The following is a 17,764-nucleotide window of genomic DNA, read 5'->3' on the forward strand; positions in this document are numbered from 1 at the left end:
CAGGGGTGATTAGAGTATGTTTTCTCTTAGGCGATGAGTAACCTGGATGTGATCTTCAAGATTCCCCTGTCCAGAGGGGGTCCTATCCTTCTATTGTAGTTTCCATAGGCACTAAGCACAGAGTCCAGAGTCTGTTGGAGAGGTGGCCGAGTATGATCAGCATGAACAGGCCTAAGATACGGTCCAGGCCCTATGAATTCCTTCTTCATTCCCCCTTCTTGATGCTCTTAGTTTCTGTAACGAGCATAATTCATTGAGATATATTGCACCTTAGTCCTCTGGCCACCCGCATGAGAGAACGCTATCAACCTCTGGGTTACAAAATTCACAAGGCATTGTAAGAAGCAGGGCCCACAAACCAGTATGATTAAGATTACTATAACAACAGTTACAATAGTTTTCCACCAGTCTCCCTTTACCAGGAAAGGACCAAAGTCCAAAAGGGAATATTTTCATTAGACACGGCTTTCACTTGATTTTGCATATCCTCCAAGGCAGTAGATACATTTCCAGACAGGTCAGCGATGTATACACAACATTCGACTTTAATTATGGCGCAACTTACCCCTGGGCTGCTGTGACTATGTCTAATGCCATCCTATTTTGAATTACTGCCCTCCTCATCTGAATTTGTTCTTCGTTCAAAGCTTGAATGGCTTTTGTACTGTCTAAGAGGGCCTGTTTAGTGAAATTAGCTAAGGCCTCTACCTTAACCATGATATCCGTTGTCCCTATAGAGGGTACAAACAAGGCAGTAAGATAGTCATACCATTGGAACACGGATCATGTCCATCTTGCATGCAGATAGGGCAGGTTTACTGGAGGTTGGTGTAGGCTAGGCTTAATACTGCCATGGGCGAAAGCAGATCCTAGTGTGCAATGCCCTACCCAGCCAACTGGTAACCAGAGCCATAAGTTAAGCCCACAGAGCCACTGGGTCCCGTTGGGGGCTACCCAGCGGATTCCGGGACTATATTTCCAATTGGAGCCGGGCCACTGAACAGACCAACTGGGGTGATAAGTAACTTCCAAGATTTGTTTACATTGTTCAGGGGACAAATAACCCATATATTTTAATTCTTTTGGGTCTAGGGGGCGGTCTCCAAATCCAACTTTGTGTTCTTTTTGTTCCCAGCAAATAAGAGCAGGAACAATTAACTGTCCTTTCTCAGGAGTCATCCAGAAATATTCATCCCAGACCTGATAGTATTGTTCAAGGTACTGGGAGGCCTGGCCCCCTTTTATAAGGGAGCCCTTCTCCTTTTTATTTTTCATATATGAGGTATAAGCCCTTATTACCTCCATAAGACTAGTGCTCATGTTAAATGTAACCCTATGTCCTAAGCCCATTGATGGCTTTTTCTTATACCAGGAGAGCAAGGAAAGGTTATGATTGGTGAGAGAAAGGAAAGTTTCTTTCTGTTGTTCCAAGAAGGAACATAGTGGTATAAAGTCTCCATAACGAAGTGGTCACACCAACCAGGGGAGTCCATCCATTACGGACATGGGCATAGCCCCACATACCCAACAATTGGAGGAGTTGTGGAAGTCCACATAAGAATGTGCCCATGAGATGAAGATGTTGTCCTGTGCAGGAATTGCAGAATTGCATTGGTGAGGGCGGGTAGCAGGAGTCGTTTACCCAGCTCCATCCCTTAGAGGGGTCATCCAGGACCTCGTTTTCTTCTTCCTCTTCAGGATGATCTTGGTTTCCCATGGGTCGGTGGGGTCCTTCTGGGTGGTCCAGTCAGCATCTTCTGGGTCAGCGTGGTATGCCTTCTTTGCTCTGGTGTGATGGATCCAAGGGGCAATGCCTGCAACTTTAACTGCGGTAGGGGTGGTTAAAACAACAGTATAAGGACCTTTCCATCGGGGGGCTAGTGGGTCACGTTTCCAGTCTTTTACTCATACCTGGTCCCCTGGTGTAAACTCACGCATTTGCTCCCCCAAGGGGAATGGTATTCTTTCTTGCACAAACTTAGTTACTTGATTAATTACCTTACCTAGTTGTTCATCTGCTGTGACATCCTGTTTCCTCTTACCTGAAGTATATCAGTTGTTACCTGTCTTATTATGGGAGGAGGCCTCCCATATACAATTTCGTAGGGAGAGTAGCCGTGGGACTGTGGGGTCATCCTGAGTTTAAGCAAGGCTATGGGAAGTAAATCTACCCAGGAACAGTCAGTTTCTATAATCCATTTAGAAAGCGTCTCCTTTAAAGTCCTGTTAGTTCTTTATACCATTCCAGAGCTCTGAGGCCAATAGGCAATGTGTAACTTCCATTTTATATTCATGGCTTTACTTACTTGTTGTATTGGATCCAATATGAAGGCTGGGCTGTTATCTGGTGGGGAATCCAAATCAAAGAACTATTTCTCTAAGCAAGCTCTGAGCCACTTCTGATGCTCTTTCAGTTCAGGTGGGGAAGGCTTCCATCCATCCCAAGAAAGTACATACCAAGACCAACAGATAACGAAGATGGCGATATGGTTTCATCTCAGTGAAGTCCACTTCCAGATGTTCAAAAGGAAGGGTACCTTTTAATTGGATACCTGGGTTTTGGTCTGCACCCTGGAGTGGCGTTAATCTGAGAGCAGGCATTGTAATTCTGGGATTCCGCACTACAGAGAGGAGAGGCGAGGAACCAGAAAATATCTTCGGATCCATTCCTCCAATTTGTCATGTCCTAGGTGAGTCATACGATGAGCTTGGCTTACCAGAGAGGGGTCCATCTTTTCAGGCACTAGTAGCTTACCACCTGGTAGCTCCCACCATCCTTTGTCTGTTTTGGTGTCTCCCTCCGCTTCAGCTAGTTGGTTTTGAGCCTCAGTGTATGTCAGGGAGTCTAGGGCCAGCCTGGGTAGCTCAGCTAGGACAAATGTTCTCATGGGGATTTCCCCAGATTCCTTTCTGTCCTTGGCTGCCCGTCTGGTGGTCTCATCAGCCAGCCTATTTCCTCGAGCCTGTGGGGTGTCTTCCTTCTGGTGCCCACGGCAGTGCATGACTGCTACCTCCGTGGGGCTCCAGACAGCATCTAGCAGAGTCAGGATCTCCTCCTTATTCTTTTTTTTTTTTCCCTCCTTATTCTTAATGTCCTTTCCATTGGCTGTTAGAAGGCCTCTCTCCCAGTATAGGGCCCCAAGTATGTGGACTACAGCGAAAGCACACCGGGAGTCAATATAGATGTTCACTCTCTTACCCTTTGACAATTGCAGTGCCCGGACTAAGGCCCATAACTCTGCTCGTTGGGCTGACCAGTGCTGTGGTAAGGAGTTGTCCTCGATAACAGTTCTCTCTGTGACTACAGCATAGCCTGACAGTTGCTGTCCTAGCTTTACCAGGCTGGTGCCATCAGTATACAGAGTTCAGTCAGGATTTGAGATTGGCCTGTCTCGGAGATCTGGACGGCTAGCATAGACCTCCTCTAAGACTTCCTTGCAATCGTGAGTAGGTCTACCTTCTCCCATTGGGAAAAGCGTTGCCAGGTTTAAACCCCGGCCAGGCTCGATACGGAGGTTGGGGTTTTCATATAGCAGTCCCTGGTATTGAATAATCTGGGAATTTGAGAGCCATACCTGAACCAAGAACTTCCTGATGTTTAAGCTGGTTTTAGAAAAGGCAGAGGAACCAGAGATCAAATTGCCAACATCCGCTGGATCATGGAAAAAGCAAGAGAGTTCCAGAAAAACATCTCTTTCTGCTTTATTGACTATGCCAAAGCCTTTGACTGTGTGGATCACAATAAACTGTGGAAAATTCTGAAAGAGATGGGAATACCAGACCACCTGACCTGCCTCTTGAGAAATCTGTATGCAGGTCAGGAAGCAACAGTTAGAATTGGACATGGAACAGCAGACTGGTTCCAAATAGGAAAAGGAGGACGTCAAGGCTGTATATTGTCACCCTGCTTATTTAAATTATATGCAGAATACATCATGAGAAATGCTGGGCTGGAAGAAACACAAACTGGAATCAAGATTGCCTGGAGAAATATCAATAACCTCAGATATGCCGATGACACCACCCTTATGGCAGAAAGTGAAGAGGAACTAAAAAGCCTCTTGATGAAAGTGAAAGAGGAGAGTGAAAAAGTTGGCTTAAAGCTCAACATTCAGAAAACGAAGATCATGGCATCTGGTCCCATCACTTCATGGGAAGTAGATGGGGAAACAGTGGAAACAGTGTCAGACTTTTTTTGGGGGGGGGCTCCAAAATCACTGCAGATGGTGACTGCAGCCATGAAATTAAAAGAGACTTATTCCTTGGAAGAAAATTTATGACCAACCTAGATAACATATTCAAAAGCAGAGACACTAGTTTGCCGACTAAGGTCTGTCTAGTCAAGGCTATGGTTTTTCCAGTAGTCATGTATGGATTTGAGAGTTGGACTGTGAAGAAGGCTGAGCACCGAAGAATTGATGCTTTTGAACTGTGGTGTTGGAGAAGACTCTTGAGAGTCCCTTGGACTGCAAGGAGATCCAACCAGTCCATTCTGAAGGAGATCAGCCCTGGGATTTCTTTGGAAGGAATGATGCTAAAGCTGAAACTCCAGTACTTTGGCCACCTCATGTGAAGAGTTGACTCATTGGAAAAGACTCTGATGCTGGGAGGGATTGGGGGCAGGAGGAGAAGGGGACGACAGGGGATGAGATGGCTGGATGGCATCACTGACTCGATGGATGTGAGTCTGAGTGAACTCTGGGAGTTGGTGATGGACAGGGAGGCCTGGCGTGCTGTGATTCATGGGGTCACAAAGAGTTGGACATGACTGAGCAACTGAACTGAACTGTGGGGGTCTTCTCGAAGGAAGGTGTTGACTTCACGTGGGACTTTTACGATCAGGTCCTGGCCGAAAGTCAGCTTTGTGGCTTCACGTACCAGTAAGGCGACCGCAGCCACTGCCTGCAGACAGCTAGGCCACCCTGTGGCAACGTTATCAAGTTGCTTTGAAAGTTAAGCTATCGGCCTGTCCCAGGTTCCCAAGGTTTGAGTCAAAACCCCCATGGCTGTTTTATCTTTCTCGGTCACATATAAGGTGAATGCTTTGAGGTCTGGCAATCCCAAGGCGGGGGCGGAGGTGATTGCTAGTCTTAGCCCCTCAAAGGCTTTCTGCTGTTTTCTCAGTCTAACTTACTGGATTTTCTTCAGACCCTGCCAGGAACTCAAATAGGGGCTGGGCTATTTGAGAATACCTTGGAATCCAAATCCTGCAGAATCCACTGGCCGCTAGGAACTCCCTGACTTGCCGCCGAGTCTTAGGCGTGGGGAGCTCAGAATTACTTCTTTTCTAGGTTGGTCTAGCAACCTTGTGCCTTCCCTTAAGACAAACCCCAAATACCTTTCCTCCTCCTCGCAGATTTGTGCCTTTTTCCTTGACAATCGGTATCTCGCCTCTGCCAGCAATTGGAGGAGCGCTTGGGTCCCTTCCCAGCATTCCTCCCAGGTCTCAGCGGCCAGCAACAGGTCGTCCACACACTGCAGGAGCCAACATGCAAACCTTTCAGGCTGGAAAGGTTCCAGGTCCGAGGCCAAGGCTTCTCCAAAGATGGTTGGTACGTTTTTGAATCCTCGTGGGAGGCGGGTCCAAGTGAGCTGCTGCTTAATGCCTCCAATTGGGTCCTCCCATTCAAAGTCAAAGATGGATTGTGATGCAGGTGCTAGGCGTATACAGAAAAAGGCATCTTTGAGGTCCAAGCAAGTACTTGACTTAGGTGGGAGGAGGCTAAGTAAGGTAGAGGGGTTTGGGACAGTCAGGTGCAGAGTTACAGTGGCCTGATTGACCAATCTGAGATCCTGTACGGGCCTATAGTCTTGTCCTCCTTCCTTCTTTACTGGTAAGATTGGTGTGTTCCAGGCTGATTGACATTTCCACCAGGATGCCTGCCTGTTTTAGCCTGCTGATGTGAGGTAGAATCCCAATTCGGGCTTCTATGGGTATGGGGTATTGACGCTTTCTCATCGGGGTGGCGCCAGGTTTGAGTTGTATTATTACAGGGGCTTGGTGTCTGGCCAGCTCAGGGGGGTTATCTTCGGCCCAGACCTCAGGGAACAGCTGTTAGCCTTCTCTCCAACTCTGTTGCCTGGTCTTGTTTATCTCCAGGGGGCTCATGTAGCCTCCATCCGTCTTGGGGCACAGAGAGGGAGAGTAAGTAGGTTGTTGTGCCCACCCGAAAAGGGGCCTCTCTTCAGGAGAGAAAGTCACTTATGCTCCCAGTTTGTGGAGAGTAAGTCTCTCCCCAGCAGGGGTACTGGGCACTGAGGGATACAGAGGATCTCATGAGTCACTTGGTGACCCCCCATCTGACATTTCCTGGGCTGGCAAAACGATTTAACCATTTCTTCTCCTGAAACCCCAGTTATAGAGGCTGTCCTTTTACAGTGGTGCCAGGGGTTTAGTTACCACAGAGAATTCTGCCCCAGTGTCCACCATAAAGTCAATGTCTTGGTCCCCAATTTTTAAAGTTACCATGGGCTCTCAGGGACCTGATGTCTTTGAGCCCCGGCATCCCCATTCAGTCTCTATGTTAGTGAGTTCTGCAACCGGGAGGGGCTTATCCTCCCTTCTTCTGGGCACTCATTCTTCCAATGACGGAACCCACGGCATAGGGCGCGTTGATTTGGCTGTAATGGAGCCCGTGGCCTTTGTTGGGACCAGTTGGAGGGCTGTCCTGACCTCGAAGCAAAGGAGGTTTCTTTGCTTTAGTGATGGAAAAGTCTTCGGAAGACTTTCCAAGCGCAGCAGCCAACATTGCAAACCTCTTGTCTGTTCTCTGCTCGTCTTTATACCTTTTCTTGTATTTCTTTTCTATTTCCGTGTCCCTATTCCAGAACATCTTACATGCTATTTCAATCAGCTGAGAACTAGACATGGATAGAACTCTCTTGGTCTTTTTTTTTTTTTTTTTAATTTTTTTTTTTTTTTTTTTTTTTCTATTTTTACTTTATTTTACTTTATAGTTCTGTATTGGTTTTGCCATACATTGACATGAATCCACCACGGGTGTACATGCATTCCCAAACATGTCTTTTGAAGCTTTCATTTTATGTCAGGAGATGGTTGCAAGATAAATGCCGAATTGATAACAATCTGGGAGCCTGTAGCTTCAGGATCTATGGGCGTATAGAGTCTGTAGGCCTCACAAAGTCTCTTGTAAAATTCGGAAGGTGACTCGTTTCCCTTCTGAACTATTCCGGCTGGTTTAGACATGTCCATCGGCCTCCGGGCTCCCCTTTTAAGTCCTTGTATAAGCGCCATCCGGTATCTGTCTAATTGGATTTTTCCTTCCTCTGTATTGTAGTCCCAATTAGGTCTGTCAGTGGGGAAGCCTTGCTCTATACACCTCTCTGGGTTGGCAGTGCCCTCAGGAACCATCTCCTGTAACTATTTCCTTGCCTCAGTGTTGATCCTATATCTCTCTTCTATACTAAAGAGAGATGCTAGTAATTGCATTATATTGTCCTAGGTTGGTTGATGAGTGCGGAAAATAGTCTCCATTAGTCTAGTCATGCCCTGGGGTTCTACCGAGTAAGAGAGGGTGTGTTTTTGCCAGTTCAGTACATCGGTTGATGAAAAGGGCTGATAGTAACAAGTTACAGGAACTTGGAGATAATTAGCGTCCTCCCCGATCACTGGGGGTTGCTGAGCTTCTCTGAGGGGCTTCTGCAAGGGTATTCTTTCCTCTGGCTCTTTGGCCGACGGAGCCTTTGTTTGATTCCAGTGGTTCCTCCCCCTTGTCTGGGAGTACTTACCGGGAGTGGAGGGTAGAGTTTAGGGAACGTAGTGGCAGCATCCAGGGTGGTAGAGTCCGGTGGGCTCACTGTCCCTCCAGCTGAGGCTGGAGCCTGCCAGGGGGGCGGCTCTACAACCTGTGGAGCTGTCGGGACCGTTGAGGAGTCCAGGAGGCTTACCGGCCTCGGGCTGGTTCCTCTGATGGCCGTGGTGTTACTAGCTGGCGGAACCATCATCCAGTATGGCGGTGGTGGAAGCTCATCTCCTTCAGGGTCCTGTAAAATTTCCTCCTCATCCTTCGTTACCTTTTGGGCCATTAAGATTTTTCCTTCCACTCCATGAGTGTAAAAACGGGCCCATCTGGGTGGGGGGTGGGGTGGGGCGGCGTCTTGGGCTATTCCCAGCCAAGAGTCTATGTACTGGAATTGGTTGGGGTGTCCGGGCTTTCCCGTAACTATAGCATAGACTGCCTTTATGAGATTTAAGTCCATAGTTCCCTCTGGTGGCCAGCCAACTCCCATTGAAGGCCATTCGACTTCACAAAGGGTATGGAGCTGGCCGGGCGTCATTTTCCTCCCATAGTCTCCATCGAATCCTTTCTTAAAATTCTTAATCATATTCTCCAATACAGTGGCCTTAGATCCGCTTCCTCCCACTTTTTTTTACCTCTGGATTCCCACGTCCCAGGGCCTTCCTGAGAAGACAGTTATCTGTTTCCACTGGCAGGGAGATGATGGGTACCTCCTGGGGGAGGGCAGAATAGGAGCACGCAGAAATCGATATCCTCTTTCTAAAACCCAGTGGCGACAGCTCCGCACGTTCCCTAAGACGGCGTGGACACACCTCTGACTGGCTTGCTTAAACCCTAAGTTCCCTTTTTTTATCCCTGGCACGGCCTTTGACCTGAGTGCAGAGCAGCTATTGTCGCCAACCTAAACCAGCTTCCTATGCATCTCCCTTCTGGTCCCTCCCAGGGGGGTGATCAGGCCCCCTCTTCCACCCTACCGGATGGGCTCCTCCCCACCTGAGCACTCGGTTCCCTTGCTGCTGTTCACTACCTGCCAAAGCGAAGAAACCCGACGTTGAGAGGCTGAATTCTTCCAGAGGGGCGAGGCACCTTCCCCCCTCTAGGAGATTCAAGCTACAAAGTCTTGGTGTGGCCTCAAATAAGACCTGTCTCCTCAAAGCGAGGAGTTTCCCGGCCAACACACCAAATGTTATAGCCACGCGTTCTGGGAAACAAACTCACTCACAAGGACAAAGCAGATAGTGGAGTGCAGTTTATTATACCGGCGGGCTCAAGGCAGTCTCTTCTTAGCCAAGGACCCCGACCAGCATTTGTGAAAATCCTTTATACCCCGTGTGTACATATCTGAACCCACCACCCCAATTTCCTTGAGACTTACATAAAACAAAGGAAGGGTAAATACAATCACAATAACCCCATTATTCAAGTGTTATCAAGTGTTAGGTGTTCAAACAGTTAATAAGCCTGCGGTTACACTCCGATAGATACAGAAAGAATTTATGACCTGTCCGGAGGCAGGGGTGATTAGAGTATGTTTTCTCTTAGGCGATGAGTAACCTGGATGTGATCTTCAAGATTCCCCAGAGGAGGTTCAGAGGGGGTCCTATCCTTCTATTGTAGTTTCCATAGGCACTAAACACACAGTCCAGAGTCCGTTGGAGAGGTGGCCGAGTATGATCAGCATGAACAGGCCTAAGATGGGGTCTAGGCCCTATGAATTCCTTCTTCACTAGCTGGTCTGGTAGGTCTTCATAGAACTGTTCAGCTTCTTCAGTATCAGTGATTGAGGCAGAGACTTGGATTACTGTGATATTAAATGGTTTACCTTGGAAATGAACTGAGATCATTCTGTCCTATTTAAGATTGCACACAAGTACTGCATTTCAGACTCTCTTGTTGACTATGATGGATATTTCATTTCTTCTAAGGGATTTTGCCCACAGTAGTAGATATATAGGTCATCTGAATTAAATTTGCCCATTCCCATCCATTTTAGTTCACCGATCCTTAAGATATAGATGTTCTTTCTTGCCATCTCCTCCTTGACCACGTCCAATTTACCTTGATTCATGGAGTTAACATTCCAGGTTCCTCTGCAATATTGTTCTTTATAGCATTGGACTTTATTTTCACCACCAGACACATCACAACTGAGTGTCATTTCCACTTTGGCCTAGCATTCTTACTGGAGCTATTAGTATTTGCTCTCTGCTCTTTCCCAGTAGCATACTGGACACCTTCCAACCTTTTGGGCTCTCTTCTGGTATCATATCTTTTTGCCTTTTCATCCCCCTCCCAAGATTGTGAGTTAGTGGATGCAAATTCCTTATCATTTACTTTCAACCACTGTGTGAGACACATTTCTCAAACTAAACTCATACACTCTTCTTGCATTCCTTTCTGGTTTCCTCGCTCCCTTAAGGTCAGCCTAGGTGGCTGATGGCAGAGCAGACCACTGGAGAAGAGTCTGAAGAGCCATCTCTGAGGGACTTGGAGTCAGTTATTGCCTCATTCAGGGCTTTGGTCCAAATATGGGTGGGACGCATACAGATGACTTTGTGTCTAAAATTCTAAGTTCCAAAGTAGTGAGCATGTGTTACATTCATGGCTGTTCATCATCTTTTGAGTGGCCTTTCTATGTTTAGAGACACCTCTCTTATAGTGAATTTTTACCTCCTCGATATGGAAATAGATGTAAATTTCAAGTCTTTTTGCCATGAGAATGCAAATATGAAGCCAGACTCTGCAATCAGATGCACCTGGATGAGTCTACAATTCACATGTGAAGAATGTAAGATAACATAATGGGATGGAGCCTCCATTTTTGGTGACACTGGTGGCTAAGGTAGCATTTCTGCCAATGCTTTGTACGGTGCTGGTTTCCTCAACTGGCCAGTTCTGTGGTGCGAAAGTGGGCTTTGTTTTTAAAGGTTAGCCTTGCACTGGTTCTCCAGACCTGCTAACAATTTTTGTGCTACCCAACATCTCTTAAATACATTTCTTTTCTAATTAATCAGTCAGGGTTTTCCTCTGTTGCTTACAGCTAAGAACTGCTCTTGATAGATAAATAATCTGGTGTATTTGTATTCCCTGGCCTGACTCATCTTTACTCACCCCTACTTTCTCATATAAATTAAGGGAGCCTTGAGGTGGAATTCATTCACCTGTTCAATCAGCAAGTATTCTTAGATGCCTTCAGTGTGTTATGTACTGTATTGTACTGCACTGTTATGTACTGAATGTACTGTATTAGGCATGGAGTGTTCAATGGAGAAGACTCTTCCTAGTCTTGAGGGACTTGAAATCTTGTAGCACAGATAAACATTAGCATATAAACCAAATGTGCTGTGACAGAGGAGCGAACCAGATGGGACCTGTGGATGTGATATGATTGATAAAATGCTGGAATTTTTTCAGCCATTTGGCAGCAGTTGAGGATGAAACAGCTGGGAATCATTTATAGCAAAAGAATCTAATACATGAAAAGAACTTTCTTTAGAGTGGGAAGGGAAGGAAGGAAAGGTCACATAATTGACCACCTTGCTTTCTTTTTCTTCTGCCTTGTTTTCAGGGCTGGTATGGATGCTTGGCTGGGTCTTATTTCAAACTTGTGGGACATTTTGGATTGGGGAGGTGGAGGAAGTTGGAGAGGATTGGCACTTACTTGATGTTATTCTTGGTTGTGATAATTTGACTGAAGGATATAAAAGAAGTACAGAAAGCATAGATTTAGGTTCCACTGTTGTTGCCTATGACCTGACATTCTTCTGGAGGTTTTCCATGTTATCTCAATTAGTTTTTTTTCTCCCTCCATACCTGTGTATATGTAGATGTCTTTAAATTATAAGTGGAGGAGAAGCTACATAAACTACAAAGAAGGGAAAAGGAAATTTTTTGATTCACGTAACTGAAAAATTTGGAGGTAACTTAATGGAAAAAACTGGACCTAGATGTTCAAATAATATCATCTGTCTGTCTCCAAACAGTGCTTCTCTTGTTGGCTTTCTTTTCTGATTGCTGCCTCCCTGATAGAGGTCGAGAGAACCAAGGTCACATCCCACCTGCTTAGTCACATCAGTGGAAGAAGAACTTCCATTTTCTGAGAGTGGCAGCAAAAGGGCCAGATTTCATCCTGAATCACTCAGGATGGTTTTGGCCACAAGTAACAGAAAACTGGGTCAAAGGGGCTTACTTTCTCATACAGCAGAAAGCCCAGAGATAGGGGCAGTTCCAAAATGAGTTGATGTAGGGGACCAATCATGTGAGGGCATTTGGTCAGCTTCTCTGTGGGCCTCCTCCTTGTAATCTCAGATGGTTGTAGCAGCTCCTGATATCACATCTTCATATGACAATGTCCAAAAGTAGTAAAGAGTAAGTCCCTGCATGTATCTTTTGAGAATGCAGAAAAACTCTACAGAATTCCTCTTCTAGGTCTCATGGGTCAGTTACCTTGCACACTCATGCTTTACCAATCCTTTTCAAAGGGAATACAATTACTTGGTAGTTTTAGGCTTATTGACATTTATCCTCTAGGGGCTAGATATGATATTGCTAAGGTCACCCAATAATTGAAAGTCAGAATTTAATTTGCAAGGAAGAAGAGGTGGGCTGTTTCAGTCCTTGGCAGTATCTGCCTGTGTCTCACTGGGTTAATTCAGGTCATGTATCCATTCCTGAACCAATCACAGCTACCACTCCTAGTCACATGCCTATCTGTGATGCTATGGAGGCAGTGGCCTTGATGGTTCATAGGAGTATTTTGTCAGTCTGCTCAACTCAGAGGAACCAAGTGGAAGAAGTTGGGTCCCTATTATTCAAACTGACTCCTAAGCTAACTGTCCTACCCAGAGAAGCAGGAAAACCCTTATTAGATTCTTGACTCAACTGTTAATGAAGAAAAAAGGAATTCCTGTTCTGTCATTCATCTGTGATCCAAGATTTGGGGTAGCTCATGAATATTTCAGAGTCACCATTGCAAGTGACCCCCATGGTCAAGTATAAAGGAAAGCATATGTTAAACAGGATCTCTCAGACAGAAGGCATGTTACAAGCTGCTCAACAGAACACTGTTATTATGGACCATCTGTACAACGTGGACATGTTCTTTAGGCAGAGTAATTTATTGTAATGATACTTGGCATCATGAAATTTCACTGTTACTGTGCTTCTTCACCTTGCTATATCTTTGGGAAATTCTCCATTTTAAGATTTCTTTATATAAATGTGGATGATCAAAAGGCTTTACTGAAGAGATGATAATTTTGTGTTGGGCACAGATGTGAATACGCATGGGATGGATCTCCTAGACTACATTTGAATGGAGTGGTTAAATGTTTCTACCATGACATTCTTCCCTTCAAAATGTGTAACGGCCTCTTTGTTCCCTATTGTTATGAGAATTCCTTCTTCTTCCTCATTTTTGGACCCCTGGTAACCTGCTCTTCCCTAGGTTTTTAGTCATCATGCTCGTACTCTGTAACCTAACTTCTGCCTGTTTCCATTTCTGCCTTCTGAGTTGGTTGGTGTGTGCATCTTCTGACCACTGAAGTGTTCTTCCTCTGCTTTTCCAAATTCTTCCCATTCCTCATAGCCAAGCTTCCTTTCTCCTACTCTGCTAGCTGGCATGGTTCTCCCTCCTCTTTGAACCCTGATTATCCCACTTAAGGAATTTTAGCATCTTAAATGCTCCACATTTCTTTGTTCACTAATTGTTTCCATGTGTACATCCTCTCTTGTCTCCTTAGTTACAGCTTTTGGAGATATAACAGGTAACTCTGGCTCAACTATTTTTCTGTACTCTCAGTGGCTACTAGAGATTTGAACTTGGATGTCTCAGAGTCATCTTAACTTTAACAAGACCAGAGCGGCACCTGTTACCTGCCCCTCCTTCCTGCTTCAACTCGCTCCTGTTGTTGTAATCAGTTTCTGTAAAAAGCTTCTATGCAGTTACCCAAGCCACTCTTGATTTTGCCCTTTCTTTCAGGAACTTGTCATTCAGCCCGAGTCCTCTCAATTCTGTTCCTAAACATGTCTTGGTATCCCTTTCTCCATCCCTGACACCACTGGCTTGGTTCGAACCTTTGTGATCATTCACTGGGACCATTATTCTTTCAACAGATCTCCCTGGCTCCAGGCTCAATGCTTTATTTCTTTATTTTTATTGAAATATAGTGGATTTACAATGTTGTGTTAGTTTCTGGTATACAGTAAAGTGATTCATATCTATATATGTATATATATATTTCTCTTTTCCATTATAGTTTATTACAAGATACAGTAGGACCTTTCTGTTTTTTATATGTAATAGTGTGTATCTGTTTATCCCAAACTCCCAGTTTATCCTTCCCCCTTCCCTTTCCCCTTTGTAACCATAAATTTGTTTTCTGTGTCTGTGAGTCTTTCTGTTTTGTGAATAAGTTCATTAGTATCTTTTTTTTTTTTTTAGATTTCACATATAAGTGCTATCATATGGTATTTGACTTTCTCTTTCTGACTGACTTCATTCAGTACGATAATTTCTAGTTTCAGCCATATTGCTGGAAATGGCAATATTTCCTTATTTTTATGGCTGAGTAATATTCCATTGTATATGTGTACCACATCTTTATCCATTCATCTGTTGATGGACATTTAGGTTATTCCCTAGTCTGTATAATGCTGCTATAAGCTTGAGAAATCTGTATTCAGGCCAGGAAGCAACAGTTAGAACTGGACATGGAACAACAGACTGGTTCCAAATAGGAAAAGGAGTACGTCAAGGCTGTATATTGTCACCCTGCTTATTTAACTTCTGTGCAGAGTACATCATGAGAAACGCTGGGCTGGAAGAAACACAAGCTGGAATTAAGACTGCCGGGAGAACTATCAATAACCTCAGATATGCAGATAACACCACCCTTATGGCAGAAAGTGAAGAGGAACTAAAAAGCCTCTTGATGAAAGTAAAAGAGGAGAGTGAAAAAGTTGGCTTAAAGCTCAACATTCAGAAAATGAAGATCATGGCATCCAGTCCCATCACTTCATGGGAAATAGATGGGGAAACAGTGGAAACAGTGTCAGACTTTATTTTTTTGGGCTCCAAAATCACTGCAGATGGTGACTGCAGCCATGAAATTAAAAGACGCTTATGCCTTGGAAGAAAATTTATGACCAACCTAGATAGCGTATTCAAAAGCAGAGACACTAGTTTGCCGACTAAGGTCCATCTAGTCAAGGCTATGGTTTTTCCAGTAGTCATGTATGGATGTGAGAGTTGGACTGTGAAGAAAGCTGAGCACTGAAGAATTGATGCTTTTGAACTGTGGTGTTGGAGAAGACTCTTGAGAGTCCCTTGGACTGCAAGGAGATCCAACCAGTCCATTCTGAAGGAGATCAACCCTGGGATTTCTTTGGAGAGAATGATGCTAAAGCTGAAACTCCAGTACTTTGGCCACCTCATGCGAAGAGTTGACTCATTGGAAAAGACTTTGATGCTGGGAGGGATTGGGGGCAGGAGGAGAAGGGGACGACAGAGGATGAGATGGCTGGATGGCATCACTGACTCGATGGACCTGAGTCTGAGTGAACTCCAGGATTTGGTGATGGACAGGGAGGCCTGGCGTGCTGCGATTCATGGGGTCGCAAAGAGTCGGACACGACTGAGTGACTGAACTGAACTGAACTGAGCATTGTGATGCATGTATCTTTTTGGTAGCTTCTTAGTCTTTTGTTGGGAACAGCATTAAGCTCAGGCAGGGAATACCTTGGCTTCTAAGTTTCAGGCATTCACAGCTTTTAAATAGTCTCTCACAGTCCTCGTTTAGGTTGCCAATGACATTTTTTGAAAGGATACGATATTCTGGACACAGAACCCAATCATTATTAGTTGTTTTTTCCTTTCTTTCACTGGTTCCCCAAATTTTAACAGAAATGACCCTAATCCATCTCCCTTCTTTCCCACCCCATCCCACCCACCCCAAATAATACACCAGTAATAACCAAAAACTACACACATGCTAAGATGTAAAACTGCAGAGTTAACACTATTGGGAACAAGGCTGTGTGGGTTGTGGAGGTGCTCTTTGAAGATCTACAGTATCTCTTGCTCTCCCACATCCCATTCTGCATTTTGTTCTTCATAGAAGGCCATTTGCTTTTTTTTTTTTTTTTTGGAAAGTTCAAAATGCGTTGCCTTCAAACACTGACCCTCCTTCCTTCCCCCTCCACCGAGATGGGTGAAGCCCTTGGGCTGCTGAACCCTGTCTCCAGCACTGGCTCTTCAAAGGACATCTTCTCAAGCCACCTTTATGGTGTCAAAACAAGTAGAACTCCCTCTTTCCCCACTTGAAACCCACAGTCAGATGTGACAGGGGCTGGTACTCAAGAGAGTTAATTCTTGTTTTCTTTTTTTGTCATCATCCTCTGAGCGGTAAGAATGCCACGTCAGCCTTTCCTCATAGAAGGATATGACAACCTGTGGGCACTTGACGTTGGCTTCCTTGGCAGGGACCAGGTCAGCCTCATCAGAGTTCTTCATTTCATCAGGAACATGAGTTCTCCACTGGAGTCTGTAGCTCCAATAATCTGCTCTGGTTCCAAACCCCGGGCAAAGCCTCGTGGCTTTTCTGACTCTTCTTTTTTCTTCTTTGATTTGCTCTCCTCTCCCTTATCTTTCGAATCAGAATCAGCTTTGCGCTTGCCTCCCTCTGATTTATCTGTCTCATGTGCTGTTTTCTGTGAATGCAGAAACTCAGCAATGAGGTCAGGGCAATCCAGGTTCTCTTCTGGTTCCCATATGTTACCTTCATCTGAGAACCCCTTCCACTTTAGGAGATACTCCACTTTGCCCTTTACCACTCGATGGTCTAAAACTCTTCCATCATATATTCTTCTTCCTCTTCTTCTAGCACCTCCTCCACTTTCTTCTTGTTTTATTTTTTCCCCATAATGCCACCAGCTTTATGACGCTGCTCGAGTCTTGTAGTCGTCAACCCTCCCTATGCTGGTTCAAGCGTCCAGGCTGTCTCGTCTGTCCTCTTCCCAATTTACTATGTTTCCTCTCCAGCCCAATCTTCCAGCCGACCACCCAGCCCACGTAGCATTGTCTCGGTCTACTCAGGCCAAAGAGCGACCCACAAATGCCTCCTGTTCTGTACTTTCTTATAATGAGTCCTTCGCTCAGCCAAATTGAGCTTCTACTGGTGGTATGAACATCTGTGCACCTTCAGGTCAGCAGACATGGACTCAGGATCTGGAGTCACCAGGTGCTGTACCAAATTCCTCGCAGTACCAGTTATGTGTTTTTGCGTTTCTTTCCTTCAGTGGACTATGAGATTTTTGTCTCTTAATACCTGCTATAAAGTAGCAACTCAATAAATGATAGATGAGTATATGCACAACATCATGATCTCATTCATAATTTAAGTCTCTCATTGATGAAACAATATTAGGCCCAGTACAGGCATTCAATACATCCTCTTCATTTGATGGATTGTTTGCCAATGCTCAAGTCACATAGTGTGAAATGTCTTCTAATTTAACCTTATGATCCGTCTCTGTTTTTATTTTTATTAAATGCATTATTGACGGAGTTTTAAGAACTGCTACTGGGTTTGCATATCCTCTGGTTCCTTTATGGATAGAATTCTGAACGTTTCAGAAGGTTGTTTGCTGATGTGCTCTGGGTATGATGGGAAATCCCCTTAGGTTGAACCTATGCTAGATCATATGTTATACATATTTGTTTTTTCAAAGGAATTGGAGATACATGAATTAGAACATAATTTAGAGATGGAAACCTACTCTGAACTCTCTGTTGGATTAATCATTAATATATTTTAAATTCTATATTTTGGGTGGAGGTAGAGATGGGAATGCCAGACCACCTGACCTGCCTCTTGAGAAACCTATATGTAGATCAGGAAGCAACAGTTAGAACTGGACATGGAACAATAGACTGGTTCCAAATAGGAAAAGGAGTACGTCAAGGCTGTATATTGTCACCTGGCTTATTTAACTTCTATGCAGAG

At 44.8% G+C, this 17,764-nt stretch overlaps 2 pseudogenes; both read right to left on the reverse strand.

Annotated features, from left to right (window-relative positions):
• Positions 1 to 227: 227 nt before the first annotated feature.
• LOC120879036 lies at positions 228 to 1,652 on the reverse strand (annotated as a pseudogene).
• Positions 1,653 to 16,092: 14,440 nt separating this feature from the next.
• On the reverse strand, positions 16,093 to 16,681 carry LOC120878814 (annotated as a pseudogene).
• Between the last annotated feature and the right edge of the window lie 1,083 nt (positions 16,682 to 17,764).

The sequence above is a fragment of the Oryx dammah genome, unplaced genomic scaffold (genome assembly GCF_014754425.2).
Source record: "Oryx dammah isolate SB20612 unplaced genomic scaffold, SCBI_Odam_1.1 HiC_scaffold_19, whole genome shotgun sequence".
NCBI classification, from domain to species: Eukaryota; Metazoa; Chordata; class Mammalia; order Artiodactyla; family Bovidae; genus Oryx; species Oryx dammah.